The 14808-nt window shown below is 36.4% G+C and overlaps 1 long non-coding RNA gene across 1 annotated transcript in view; it reads left to right on the top strand.

Annotated features, from left to right (window-relative positions):
- The first annotated feature begins 6204 nt into the window (after positions 1-6204).
- The window catches only part of LOC143647959 (uncharacterized), a 53364-nt gene continuing 44760 nt past the window's right edge, over positions 6205-14808 (top strand). The window contains exon 1 of the long non-coding RNA XR_013158279.1: positions 6205-6290. This is a non-coding gene — a long non-coding RNA (uncharacterized LOC143647959). The remainder of the gene's footprint in view (positions 6291-14808) is intronic.

Genomic DNA, 14808 nt, shown 5'->3' with positions numbered 1-14808 from the left:
TCAATCCTTTGATGCTGAGTCTCAGCTTATTCTAGGATTTCTGTCCCATATTGTCAGGAAGGTCCACACCCCTGGGAGTCATGTCCCACATAGACAGGGGGAGGGTGGTGAGATTGCTTGTTGTGTTGGCTGGAGAGAGAGGCCACATCTGAGCAACAAAAGAGGCTCTCTTGGGGGTGACTCTTAAGCCTAAATTTTAAGTAGACTTGACCTATCCTTTGTGGGGTTAAGTTTCATATGAACGAACCCCAAGACTGGGGGCTCAGTCTATAGCTTTGGGTGTCTGCACTGCTTGTGAGAGTATCAAGAATTCAACTTGGGGAAGTTGAATTTCTTCCCATTCTCACTACTCCCTGAAGGGGACTTTGCAAATACTTTTCTGCTCACTGATCAAATCACTCTGGGATTCATCAAGGCATCACTCTGGACAAACCAACAAAACCTCATGTCCTACCTGAGATATCAAGTACTTAAGGTGTTCAATCAAGCTATCTACATAAGTTATATCGGGAAATGCACTAGTCAAAATATAAATTTTGTACCAAATAAGCATTTTTTGCTTTAGTCTCGCACATAAGGTGAGATTTTAAAATATTAATTACCATCTATTTTCAGCACCCTGCAGTAATGACATTCCTTTGTTCTTCCTCATGCAAAAACATTTTAAAAATTTGTCCATTTAGCTACTATTATTATACACTCTAGGCATTCCTAGATTACACCATCTCAATCTTTAACATCTATCTTTCTTTGTGATTTCATTTATGCCCCCAGCCCTCCTCCCTCTAGCATTCTCATATGCAGCTTAATTCAGTGTTTTAACGTAAGTGTATTACAGTTAGGTAGTATTGTGCTGTCCATTTCTGAATTTTTATATTCAGTCCTGTTGCACAATCTGTATCCCTTCAACTCCAATTACCCAATATCTTACCCTATTTCTATCTCCTGGTGGGCTCTGATACCAACAAAATATTCCAAGTTTATTCACTATGTCAGTTCATATCAGTGAGACCATACAGTATTTGTCCTTTTGTTTTTGGCTAATCTCACTCAGCATAATGTCCTCAAGGTCCATCCATGTTGTTACATACTTCGTAACTTTATTCTGTCTTAAAGCTGCATAATATTCCATCGTATGTATATACCACAGTTTGTTTAACCACTCGTCTGTTGATGGATGTTTTGGCTGTTTCCATTTCTTTGCAATTGTAAATAATGCTACTGTAAACATTGGTGTGAGATGCATAAGTTTTTAATGGAAAGTCTTCTTACATGTAATCTTATCTGAAACTTTTAAATCAAATTTGGATATTGTGAGATAAAAGCCTGCATACCCAAACTAGATTAATGTGTCAAAGAGTACACTTCAAAGATGTAGCCTTTATTATGGATCTAATGTTTATATATTATAAAAATAAAATGTAAAGGGCTATATTTCTTTCATATCTTCAAGATTTAGTCATATATTTCAACAATTTTTCTATTTAGATTTTTTATCTTTAACAAGATGTTACTTTAACTTTTGTGGGTTCCTTCTCTCAAGTTGTGTTATCTAACAAAGTAAAAAACCTAGTATTTGCAAAAAATAAAGCATTGATTATGAAATTCAGTCACTTCTTAAAGATTGGAGAGGAGCAAAGGAATATTCCTAGTTTATAATCTGAATAGTTTCATTGCACATATTTATTGCCACTTAATGAACTGATAATGCAGTGATGTTTAACCAACATATTTCATGCTTAGAAATTTAGAATTAAGCATTGGAGAAACATAAATTGATACTAGTAAATTTGGAAAATTTATTAAGACTTATCAGAGTCCTAGGACAAAAAGAAAAATGGAGTAAAGAGTCTATCGGGGCGGGCCGCGGTGGCTCAGCGGGCAAAGTGCTTGCCTGCTATGCCGGAGGACCTCGGTTCAATTCCCGGCCCCAGCCCATGTAACAAAAACGGAGAAACAGAATACAATAAAACAAGAAAATGTTTAAAAGATGTTTCCCTTTCTTCCTTCCTTCCTTCCTTCTATCCTTCCTTCCTTCTCTCTGTCTTTCCTTTAAAAAAAAAAAAAAAAAAAAAAGAGTCTATCGGCTGAATTAACACACTGATTCATTTTTTAACCAACATTTATCACACTTCTACTTAATATATGCTATGTACTGGCTAAGGTATTGGGCATGCAACAGAGAACAAGACATCTTTCCTTCCATCAAAGACTTTATAAATTTGTTAATAAATAAAAGTTATAATTAGCATAATAAGGTCCTGTATTAGTGTTTTCCTTAGGAGCTATAGAAGCACACAGAGTTTTTAACTCAACCAATGAAAATAGGTTGGGGAAAAAAAAAAAAAACAAGAAATGACAAAATTTATGATCAGTTGTGGGAGTTAGCAGTTCATCACAAAGGTGCTCCATGCCTATGTGACCAACCCTTAATACAAATCCTCTACACCAGGGCTTAGGGAGGCCTCTCTTTTTTGCCAATACTTTGTACATTTTGTCATATACCATTGCTGGGAAAATTAAGCACTCTGCAAGACTCAGGGAGAGGACAATTGTAAGCCTGTGCCCATCTCTCCTAGACTCTAATGTATGCAAGTTTTATTTGTTGATTTTAATCTGCATGCTTTTGCTGCACTAAACTGTAACCACAGCACGAGAGTTCCTCTGGGCTTTGCAGAGGACTATCAAGCACGAAGGTAGCTGATGGGGTCCCAGACACACATACTAAAGAGATTGTAAGTTGGGCAGCATCAAGTATGGATTGAAAAAGGCAAGGCTGAAGAAGATAAATTATTTGAAAACCCAGAAGAGTACAGAACATTATTAATTATTTTTACTAATAGATGAACAGCACTAGAATAGTGCCTGGCATATTAGTAGACACTCAACAAATACTTCTCATATTAAAAAAAGTTATCACAGTGTGATGGTTAAGCTCATATATCAATTTGGCCAAATGATGGTGTCCAGTTATTTGGTTAAGCAGATTGCCTTTGGCAATGAGACATATCTCATACAATCAGTTGAAGGCTTTAAAAGAGAAGTGATGATTTCAGCAGTCAGAAGAGAGAATGTCCAGCTCTACTTCAGCTAGTCAGCTTCTCTTGGGGAATCCACTGAAAGGCTTCATGGGAGTTCCTAGTTCCCAGCCTGCCCTATGGAATATGGACTTGTGCATTCCCACAGTCTTGTGAGACAATTTTTATAAAAAATATCATGCTATTTACAGATATCTCCTGTCAGTTCTATTTCCCAAGAGAACCCTGATGAATATACACAGTATTATAATCCCCAAATTAAAAGACAGTTGCGAATTGAAGAAAGCAGAAGGAACCTTTGTGAAAGACATCAGGGCAGGTAGATTTGGCTAGATAGAGAAAAGATAAGAGATGAATGGAGGATGGTTCCTAGGTTTTTGAATTGGGCTACTGGGTGCAGCAGTGGCACAGTTTAGATAAGAAATGTAGGGAGAAGATACTTTTGCTCTTCGGCAAGTTCCCTCAAAGGTTGATTACAAAAGATCACTTATTTTACTTATGAATTCCATAGGTTAAAGTATATTTTGATTGAAAAAGTTACCTTTAGAAAAGCTATGTTCACCCATTCTACTTCTTCATATTGGTTAGCTTTTGCTCCCTTTTTATTCTCAAGTGATTGTAATTCTCTTTGACAGAAGAAGCAAAAGAAAAATGAATGTTTAATATAGCTCTTTTTATCATCTGATAACCTAACCTTCTATGACACAAGCTTTGCATAAATCCAAATTTTCATTTTGGAAATTTCTTTACATCTAAGACTGCACACTATTTTTCTGCAGTTGCCCTGGCAATATTTTCATTCACGCATTAAAATCCATCTTTCCTCTTTTCTCTTCCAGGTTCATTGGTAAAGAATGGCAATGGGGATAGAAGAGAGACATTTTGTGAAGTGAATCGGCAAAGCTTGTGACTCAATGAGGAGAGTATAGAAGACAGTTCCTCAGAGAAAGAAGTCTGTTTTAGGCAGTTGCAGTTAAAGAACAGAAAAAGGAGCAAAGAGGCTTTGTTGTGTTGTTGCTTTATTTTTGGTAAAGTTTTCTTTCTTTTTTATTGGTTCAGATTACATTTACAAGTTTTTTGACTTTGAATAAGCAAAAAGCACAAATATATCTTTTGTATGATTCAGTGCAATGCCACTTCCAATTGATGTCTGGAAGTAGCTCTAAAGAGGAGAGATAGTTTGATTGCCAGATCTTTAGAGGCATCACTGTTATCTTTAATCTGTGGTAACATTACAGTTCACCCTAAAGAGAAATCTTCTTGCTGTTATATGTCTAAATGCCCCAAGGATGCTATTTCTGGCTGTTTCTCCAAAGTTATAATACTATATGTTACTCTTACTGACCATAGGTGTTTATGGCCTGCTTTCTGCTTTGCGTCTACCTCAGTTGACATCATATTTCCAACAAGTTCATGTGTTGTTTTTAAAATAACTTAATTCAACTCTTGTAGACAAGGAGAAACATTTGGTTTCTGGGGTCATTGAGGATGAGATGGCACTAGAGGTCTCACGAACACAGCTTCAGGGAAATATTTATTTCTAAGATCTGACACATTCAGCAGAGAAAAGGAAGATGAAAAATCGGACTTTTTCTGAAAATATGATAAAAGCAACATCACACCAGAAGAAAACTAACAGCAAATGGAAGCAAAGCCACCTAAAAGACCTGGAGGTCAATATATATTCAAGTGCAGATCAGAGAATGAGCTTCCCCAGAAGAGAAAGCAGGAGATCTGAAAGAGAAATCTTTTCATATAAAGGAAGCATTCTGTTTAGCAGAGGTTGGCTTCAGTATCAGACAATTCAGGCCACTCTGGCTGAAGAAAGTATCTTGATCCAGTGTCCAGAAAGCAGTCATTTCCTGGACTCTTGCATAATCATGCCAAGAGGTCATTTTAAAACAGCTATACCTCCTTGAAATAATAACACTAAAGATAATTTCTTGCCCTAGAGGGATATTAGGATCAATTTAAGTATTTTGAAAACCAAAAAATGAAGCCAAATTGTCAAACAAAGATTAAAGAAATGTTTCTTGAAGTTCAAAAGATCACAATGGTTTATGCTGAGCACAAAACAATATGAGGTATGTTGAACCTCCAAGTGATTGCTAATGCAAAGAAAATCCAGCCATGATATATAAGGAATTACAAATTCCAGAGACAGAATCTCAGGGAAATTAGAAAGCAAACAAAATGCCTGAACAAGAATAGATTTCTGTAAAATTACAGGAGCAAGAAGAGGGTACATGATTGAGCCAATAATCCTGATGTGAAAAGGTATAGATAGAAAAGCTGAAAATTACTACCTGTCATAATTTTGCAAATAAAACCTAGTAGTGTTGCCTGAATATACAATAATGTATTTATTTTATTGTTATATACAGAAATAGAATTCTCAAGCATTCTAACATAAAGTAATTAGAAAATGAACATGTTTTATCCTTAAAAATGCATTAAATGGTATCTTATCTTTAAGATAATCCACAAAGACCTATTTGACTGCAAGCATGCTAAAGTCATATTAATTTATGTTTCGTGTTTCCAATCAACTTATTTTCATTTTAATTGTAAATGATAGTGTTATCCACCATGTTCTTTTGTTTCTTCCTCCCACGTTTATATTTTTCATTTAAAGAAGCTTTTGTGACCTCTTGTACTACTCAGCAGAAGAGCATGACCTCAAAACTGGAAATATATCCTCTGCCCTCTCTTCCCCTTTATGTTCTGGAGCTGTTTTGGAGTCTAGCAAACAGTATGAAACAGTTAAGATAGCCTTCAAATTTTGGAATCATGGGAATTAACCTCCAAAATGTCATTGATTAAATGGTGGCTAAGTTTTTGTGAAGGTCATTTAAATGGCAGGTTGTTAGTTACAAGTCACAGCAAACAGGTTTAATAACAGAATCAGTGATTAAAAAGATGTTGAAAAATGTGCTGGAGGATTAAATATAAAAAAATTATATTTTCATAGAAATAAATTTAACATTAGATTTGAGTCTCCCCCAAAATCCATCTGTACAACATAGTATGTGAAAGACCTCTGTACAAGCATGTTGGTTAGCTGATGGCTGGGGGTAAGCGGCCGTACTGAGTCAAGCACACAGCACACAGTCATGAAGAAACGACTCCGGTGACAACCCTCGGGGGTTCAGGTTGCCTCCGCAGGAGGTCATTGGCTGCCTGCTGATCACCACACGAGAGGGCTGAGATGCGCAGCTTAGGCTGGCTATTATGGAGACCATGGATATGCAGGTCATCTTTATGACAAGGCCAAAGTTTAGACAATGAGATCATTTGTTATATGAGGTGGGAGTGCATGTGAGGGGGGGGTAGGTCAGGGGGTACTTGGTGGCACGTGTTTCAGCTCACGATAAAATTCTTCATCGTGTTTCCCCAGTACTTAATTTCCTCTCAGCCGCGTCTGCAATGGAATCTTAAACGATTTAGCAGGAATTGCTGCAACAGGCCTTCACGCTAGGGGGAAGAGGAGGTAGAGGGGGAGGAGCGGAAGGAGGGGGGAGTGAAGGAGGAGCAGGTGGTGGGGCAGCCATGGCGACAGCGGCTGCAGGGAGTGAGGATAAGGGAGGATATAACAATGCTATGGAGGCAGAGGAGGCTCGGGCTCAGAAGCAGACGGAGGATCGGAGGATCGGGCGCGAGGGTGGGTGGTGGAGAGGATGAAGTCGGTGTGGCAGGCGAAAGTGAAAGCGCCTCAGAAGGGGCTCCCATGAGGCATGCATATATCGCTAGGAGGGTGGGAACGAGACCTAGAGGAAAGGTTTTTCCCTCATGTTCCTCAGCAGGGTGAATGTGCTGAAGGAGTTTGGACCAAGTATTTGGGTTCCATATTGAGGCAGTTTCGAGCCAGGAGTTGAATCGCTTAAGGACTTCCCGGTACTCAGGTAAGGTTTTCTCAGGGATTTTGACCTGCCTCGTGGCCAATAAGGTGTGGATGGCTCGAGCCTGAGGCGCGAAATCAGAGGAGGAAGTGTTGTCCATTTTAGGGAGAATTTAGAGGGGGCGGTGTGCACAGAGAAACCGCCGAGGGGACCACTTACCGAGAAGGGGGTGGCTGTCACGGAGAACCGCTGGAGGGCCCCACGTTGGGCGCTACTTGTTGGTTAGCTGATGGCTGGGGGTAAGTGGCCGTACTGAGTCAAGCACACAGCACACAGTCACGAAGAAATGACTCAGGAGACAACCCCTCAGGGGTGAGTGGAACACGTCCACTTTATTGAGGAAGTACAGAGGCTTATATAGGCTGGGAGCATGCAGGGACACGTGTTGGGCTGGGATTGGTCACTGTTGTTGCTAGGGTGGAGGGCAGATTTAAGGTTAGCGCTTTTGGCGAACCACCGCCAGTTCCGGGAAGAAAGGCAGTGGCGGGTTAGGCCATTTTGTGTTGCCTTCCATCAGCCAGGGCAGCCATGTTGGCAATGTTTTATGACTTCTCCATCACAAGCATATACATAGATTTTGACGCTATCTCACTATGATGTCAATGTGAGCCAGCAGTGAGATCTTGTTGGCCAAATGACACAATCTTAGGCTTCATTATTAGTAATAATCGGTAGGAAGTGATAGTTCCACATCACTCCACAGAATCTGGTGCAGGACCACAAATGAAACACTGTTTGGTTTCATTTGTTTCAAAAAATGAAACAGTTTTATTCTTGAACTGTTTTATGGCAGTCCAAGAATAACAATATAAATGGATGCATATTCAGAGGTATTGGGCATCGTGAAGAGACTTGCAGCAGCCACATATGAGATATAATTAAAAGAAGCAGAAACATTTAATATGTAGAATGGACAATTATGGGATAGCGATAGAGCCATTTTATGAACCTCAGTGGACCAAGCACTTTATGGAGTCTCATACCATATCCCAAAAGCAATTAAAAAATATCACAGTATTGAAACATAAAAGATGAATGGGTTAATTTAACAAAGTTTTGTTTTCCCCATTATTATTAATAGTATTTGACAAATCAACATTTCGAATTATTTCAGAAAATAGTATAAAATTTTTGACCCAGTTTAATTGATGCCTTAATGTTTGTGCTCCACAGTATTCTGGAGATAAGGGAGACTGCTTAGGATGGGGGTGAGTTTTCCAAAACTAGAAATTTTCATATTGTGGGATAATATATTTAGTATTCAAAAACTAAAAGTTTAGTTGAAACAGAAGACTACTAAAGTTTCTCATAATCAAGCAGTACTATTCTTGCTCCTAAATAATAATTCATTAGTTATGCAGAAAACATTCAGATCAAATAAAGCTGAGATAAATTAGGTTAGCATATGTTAACTTCTGCTTTTAACTAAAATTTTTATTTAGCTGAAAGATAGCAAATCACCTTCTTAATTCTGTGTAAACCCCACTGCAGTCTTCAGGGCCATCAACCTTTTGTTTTGACACTTTAGTTAAACGTTGCTTATGAAGATTATTGGTAGATGACATAAAGTAAGGCATGTCTTTACCACGTGGATATAGGAGATAAACATATGTATTTTTTCTATCTATCTTCTATTGTTCTTTGATATTAAATTTCATTTTTAATAGAAATAGTTGTTTCAAGTGCACATACAGAGGTAAATGGACTTTATTTCATTAGGATGATGCCTTGAAGAAATATATTTGGTTTCAAGGAGAATAGAACTTGTGTTTTTTCACTTACAAAGAAATTCCTAAGCTCTATTAAAATATCAATAGCATTTAGACATTACTTCAGACACCATTTGATTCGGAGAGAATAGAAAAATATCCCAACGGAGTTTAAAATGCCTAAAAACCAATGTATAAAGTTAAGACTTCGTCCTTTCCCCCTTCTTGAATGATTAAGTTTGGAATTTAGCAAAGTGTATCTTGATTCCTATTTCAATTTAACAGATTTGTAGTATGTCATGAGTAAAATGTTTGTTTTGAATTTTATTATTTTTAAAATCATTTGCCAACCAATAAACTGGAAAATTGGTTCTTGAAATTAAATTTGGAAAACAAGGAAAATTTCTCTTGTATATAGATAGTATAGTAGCCTATCATAGACAATAAAAAATAGTATTCATTTGTTTACATAGGGAAACAAACAAATTGAAGAAAGCCCAAAGCTCAGAATCAAGAAACGGTGAAATTACATATAAGCAAAGTGCAATTTCCTAATTTTATTGGATTATTATTTTCAGTTTAATGGCTTTTGGTGTGCCATTAAGCACTGAAAAGTTGAAACTGTTATGTAGCCCAGAAAAGCCATATTTTAGAATTCTTATCCAATCTTGGGTGTATAGACTTATTGGGGGTGGAATCTTTTGATGAGGTTGTTTTCAGGGAGATACTACCCACTAAATTGTGGATGAGATCTTTGATTAGATTATTTCCAAGGAGATGTGACCCTACCCATCCAAAGTAGGTTTAATTAGTTTACTGGAGTCCTTAAAAGAACCTAGACAGAGAGTTGAGACCCAACACAAAGAACAGAGAGATGAAACAAGCTAAATGAAGAAACATAGATTTTTAGAGTGAGAGCCACAGGAAACAGGAGCTGAGAGCCATTGAAACCAGAAGGGATAGAAGGACAGCAGATGTCACCATATGCCTTTGCAGCTGACAGAGGTGTCGCAGATGCCAGCAGCCTTTCTACTGAGAATGTATCCCTTGTTGGTGCCTTAATTTGGAAATTTTCATGGCCTTAGAATTGTAATTTACTAAATCCCCTGTTTAAAACCCAATTCATCTGTGGTATATTGCATTTTGGCAACTTTAGCAAACTATATATAATATTAAACATAAAACAACAGCATATTATGTATATAATTATTTTGTATATTATTAAATATGAAATATGTAATTAACATAGACCCAATATTATTTCATTAGTATTGCTGTTATTGAGACTACACTCCATTACTCAACAGCTGAGATCCTCCTGTCCTGCTTATTGCATATGACCTTGCTTTCTCTGGAGACTGGGGCAGTCGAATAAGCATAGAATTTGTTATGTTATGTAAATTAATAGCTGATGGCTCCAACTTGGAATAGCCAGTAGGTTTGTTGAAAGATGGATCATGAGAACCAGACCAAAGACAGTAAGAGAGAAAGAGAGTACAGGACAGAGAGAATGAGAAAAAGAGAGAAAGAGAGACTTCATTCTAGTTAATTTCATGTAGGAGTTCTTTGTGAACTGTGCTGGTTTTAAAGGACGTATGGACCCTAGAAAAGCCATGTTTTAATTAAAATCCTGTTTTGTAAAGGCAGAATAATCCCTATTCAATACTGCATGTTTGAAACTGTAATCAGATCATCTCCCTGGAGATGTGATTTAATCAATAGTGGTTGTTAAACTGGATTAGGTGACGACATGTCTCCTCCCATTTGGGTGGGTCTTGATATGTTTCTGGAGTCCTATAAAAGAGGAAACATTTTGGAGAATGAAGAAGAGATTCGGAGAGAGCAGAGAATGCTGCAGCACCACAAAGTAGAGAGTCCACAAACCAGCAACCTTTGGAGATGAGGAAGAGAAACACCTCCCAGGGAGCTTCATGAAACAGGAAGCCAAGAGAGAAAGCTAGCAGATGATGCCATGCTCACCATATGCCCTTCCAGCTTAGAGAGAAAACCCTGAACTTCATCAACCTTCTTGAACCAAAGTATCTTTCCATGGATGGATGCCTTTGATTGGACATTTCTATAGAATTGTTTTAACTGGGACATTTTCTCGGCCTTAGACTGTAAACTAGCAACTTATTAAATTCCCCTTTTTAAAAGCCGTTCTATCTCTAGTATATTGCATTCTGGCAGCTGGCAAACTAGAACATGAACTATTATAGGATTTCCTACCTTGTGCATTTCATAACATATACCAGTATACCAGTATCATTCCAAAATTAGTTTGAATGTATTTCTATCTTTCTGTTCTTCAAAAACAAATAATCCCCAATCAAAATATACAAATAAAAGAAACTTGTGTTTTAGATATCTGTTTCTTTTTAATTTAAAATTGACACAACTAAATTTATCTGATGTGTTTATGTAATGTGATCATTTTTATCCCATAGAAATAATTATTTTGTAATTTCATATTTTTAAGTAAATGGAGATTTTTATTGAAATATGCACAATTAACATACAATAAATCACACAGATTATAACTTTTTAGATTGATGACTTTTGGTATTAGCATATATTCATGTAACTACCATACAAAAAGAGATAAGAGTATTAATAAAAACATGTTAATGACCCCTGAAATTTCCTCCACATTCCTTTCAAATCCTGACCTCTGGAACAGCCATCATCTTATTTCTATCACTATAAATTAGCTTTGTTGTTCTGAGTCATCCTATAAGTCTATGATACTTTATGTCTGGCTTGATTCAATCAATATAATTAATTTTGAGATTTATCTGTGATTTTTGAATGAATTACAATCAATAATTCATTCTTTTTTTTTTTTTTTTTTTTGCTGAGTTGTATATCATCATATGGATATATTGTCAGTTATCAGAAAATGAAACTTAACATCCAAAATGGGTTCTATGGAATGGGAGACCCTTCAGTTTCTCTCCCTCAGTAGCTCTTCTGACAGGACCTGATGTGGCAGCAAAATAGTAAGCACAAATGTGCCACCACCCCACCCACTAGAGGCCAGACCAGATAACCATAAGTATGAAGTAAAGATCTGCACCAGCCCGATATCTCCCGGTGATGCTTGTGGCCACACGTCACACCCACCCCTCTTGATGTAGTTCCTTTAAAACAACAAACTGTCAGGAAGAGAGTTGGAGCCATTTTTCCTTTCTCTTCTGCTAGCAGGTTTCACTGGCTCCCACCTGCCTGCTCTACCTTTGCTCTCCGTCAATCTATTTCTCTCTAACAATAAACCCCTTAAGCTTTAATTTACTTTCTCATGTGGAATCCTTTAACAACCTTGTGCCTAACATATATCACAAATTATTTATCCATTTTCCTAATAGACATTTGGTTTGTTTTCTATATTTGCCATTCTGGATTTATCTATCCTTACAACAATATTAACATTAAGTTATTACCATATAAAATGATATAATTTTTATACAGTAGTTGTTGCATAGCATAATTTACTTACATTATTTAGAATCATTTTCTAACTCAAAATGATGAGTTTTCTAGTAATGGCTTGTTTACTCTGCTTTCCCTGCCTTTATAATTACCTCCACTACCACATTCTTTTTTTCCATGCAAACACCAGAGCAATCATTTTAAAATGAAACAGAGACCAGTTCACTTCTTTTCTTAAAGCCTACCTGTTAATTAAGGATTTATTCACAGCCAAATCACAAGTCTTCACAATGGCCTAAGAGCCTTATGTTTTTTCAAGCCCAGCTTTCTCTACATCTTTATCTCCTACCAGTGTCCCCTCAGTTACTTTCCTCCAATTGTTCTTGCTACTTCTGTGTTCCTTTGAATTGGGAGTATGTCACCCCTCACACACACACACACACATCCAACTTTAGGGCTTTGATGGGTTATTACTTCACTTCCATCATGTCTTTTCTCAGATATTGTCTTGAATATGAGACCTTCCTAGACTACTCTGTTTACACATGAAATATCACATGAGTGTCACACACTGCCTCTTCTCTTTTTCATAATTTATTTCCCCCTAACATTCATCCCAATCTAACATACTGCTTATTTGGTTTTGTTATTTTGTTTTTCCCCACTGGAATACAAACATCAGGAGGGCAGAAACCATCTCATTTGTTCATTTCTAAAATTATATGCTTAGAATAATGTAGCTGTTAAAAAAATGCATTGAATAGCAAAGAATTACCTCTCACACTACCTGTACTTGTTTGGACTTATTATGTAACCCAGCCATGTCCTTTCAATCCAATCTCATAGGAGTTGGCTTATTGTTAGGTAGGAACTTTTGATTAAATTACTTCCATGAAGATGTGACCCACCCAATTCAGGATAGGTCTTAATCCTTTCCTGGATGCCTTTATTATAGAGAGTCAGAGGTGTTTAAAGAGAGAAGAAAACACACCCTGTGATGTTTTGAGAGAGCTGATAGAAAGAGCAGAGAGATGAATCCAAGTGAAGGAGAAAGAAGGACCCACAGTAGTTAAGAGAGCCATTTTGAAACCAACCCAGGAGAGAAGGACCAGAAGATGTCACCGTGTGTTTTCACATTTGACAGAGTAGCTCCAGATGTGATTGGGCTTTCTTGAGTAAAATTATCCTCTTGTTGATACCATCATTTGGCCATTTTTAATGGACTTAGAATTGCAAATTTATAATCTAGTATACACCCTTTGTAAGAGCTAATCCATTTGATATATTGCACTTGGAAGCATTAATAAACCAAACACTATCCACATATAATATCATCAATATTGTTCTAGTATTTTATATTTTTGAAATATTTAATTCTTGGGCATATTACAATAGAAGACACATATATTTCATCTCATTATTTTATTATGCAAATAAATCACAGAAGTTACATGACTTGCCCAGTCATTTATCTTATAAGAGACTAAACAAAGGATCACTCTGGATTTGATTTTCAGTACTTTCTATGTCTTTCTTTTTCCAGAAAAAGCTGTGTGTGGTGTGTGTGTTGACAGTATAAATAGCAGTTTGTTGTAAAGAAATACACAGTTGTTTTTGTAGCCTGTGATTTTCTTTCTGAGCATAATACCACACCACAGTAATTGGGCACTTATACGATATGATCTAAAGTAAAAAATGAGGTATCCATGTATTCAATTTAAATAATAAAATATTACTTGCCCTTAATTATGAAGAAAAGGCTGGAATTGTCCACTAAGGGCTTTAAGATAGTTCAAATATTTCTGTCTTTCTTATAAGAAAGAAAAGCAATTCCTCTGTCTTTTTTCTTTCTTTGTAGAGACTTCTAGACCATTATATCCTGAAATGAAAAATGTAGACTGTGAATGTTGATGTTTTTCACATTCACTTATGAGGGAAATACAATCTATATAGATCACTCCCAAGTAAATAGATTATAAATTCTACCTGGATGTCCAAAAAGAACAGTCATTTCAGAAAATGATATAAACAATTAATTATATTAAAAGGCTGCAAAACAAAATAATGACATCACAATGTTGAAAACCCATTTGCGAATATAATAGTCTGAATTCCAAGAACCTCTAGGATAATTTGGGAGTAGAATAAACTAAGTTTATTTCAAATTTGCAAAGCATATTGCTCTAAGGAAATGATATATCATTTATTTAACTCAAATTTAATTTTATTTAAAATTAACAGACGTGAATTTGTAAAGCTATTGCAGGACAGAAATTCTCTGATTTACTTCCTGGTATTTCACTTGGAAGGCTAATAGGTCATTTAAATTGAACCTAGCCAAAACTTGAAAACAAATCACATCACTCCCCTATTCAAATTCTAACATATCTCCTATAATGCATAAAAGCCAAATTCCTAAATATATTTGCTTTTTTGTTTCTTATTTGACACCAACCCTGTTCACTTTTCTGAGCTAATCACTCCCTATTTATTCTGGCTCACTTTTTCTTATTTCTAATCTTCTTATTTCTTAAATATGCTAAATTCAAGGCTTTTACCTTTTGTTTACCTTTCACTCATAATTTTTATCTCCATTTTTTTTTAATGCTCTGTCCCCCACTTGAATCAGATCTCTAGTCTGAAGTCATTTCTAAGAATAGGTCTTCCCCAATCTTTAAAATAGTTCAAATTTCCCTGCTCCTGTATCTATCTCTCCTTTTCCCCTAATTTATT

Source organism: Tamandua tetradactyla, chromosome 10 (genome assembly GCF_023851605.1).
Source record: "Tamandua tetradactyla isolate mTamTet1 chromosome 10, mTamTet1.pri, whole genome shotgun sequence".
Lineage (NCBI taxonomy): Eukaryota > Metazoa > Chordata > Mammalia > Pilosa > Myrmecophagidae > Tamandua > Tamandua tetradactyla.
The sequence above is the reverse complement of the archived record's forward strand: the minus strand, read 5'-3'. Positions and strand labels throughout refer to the sequence as shown.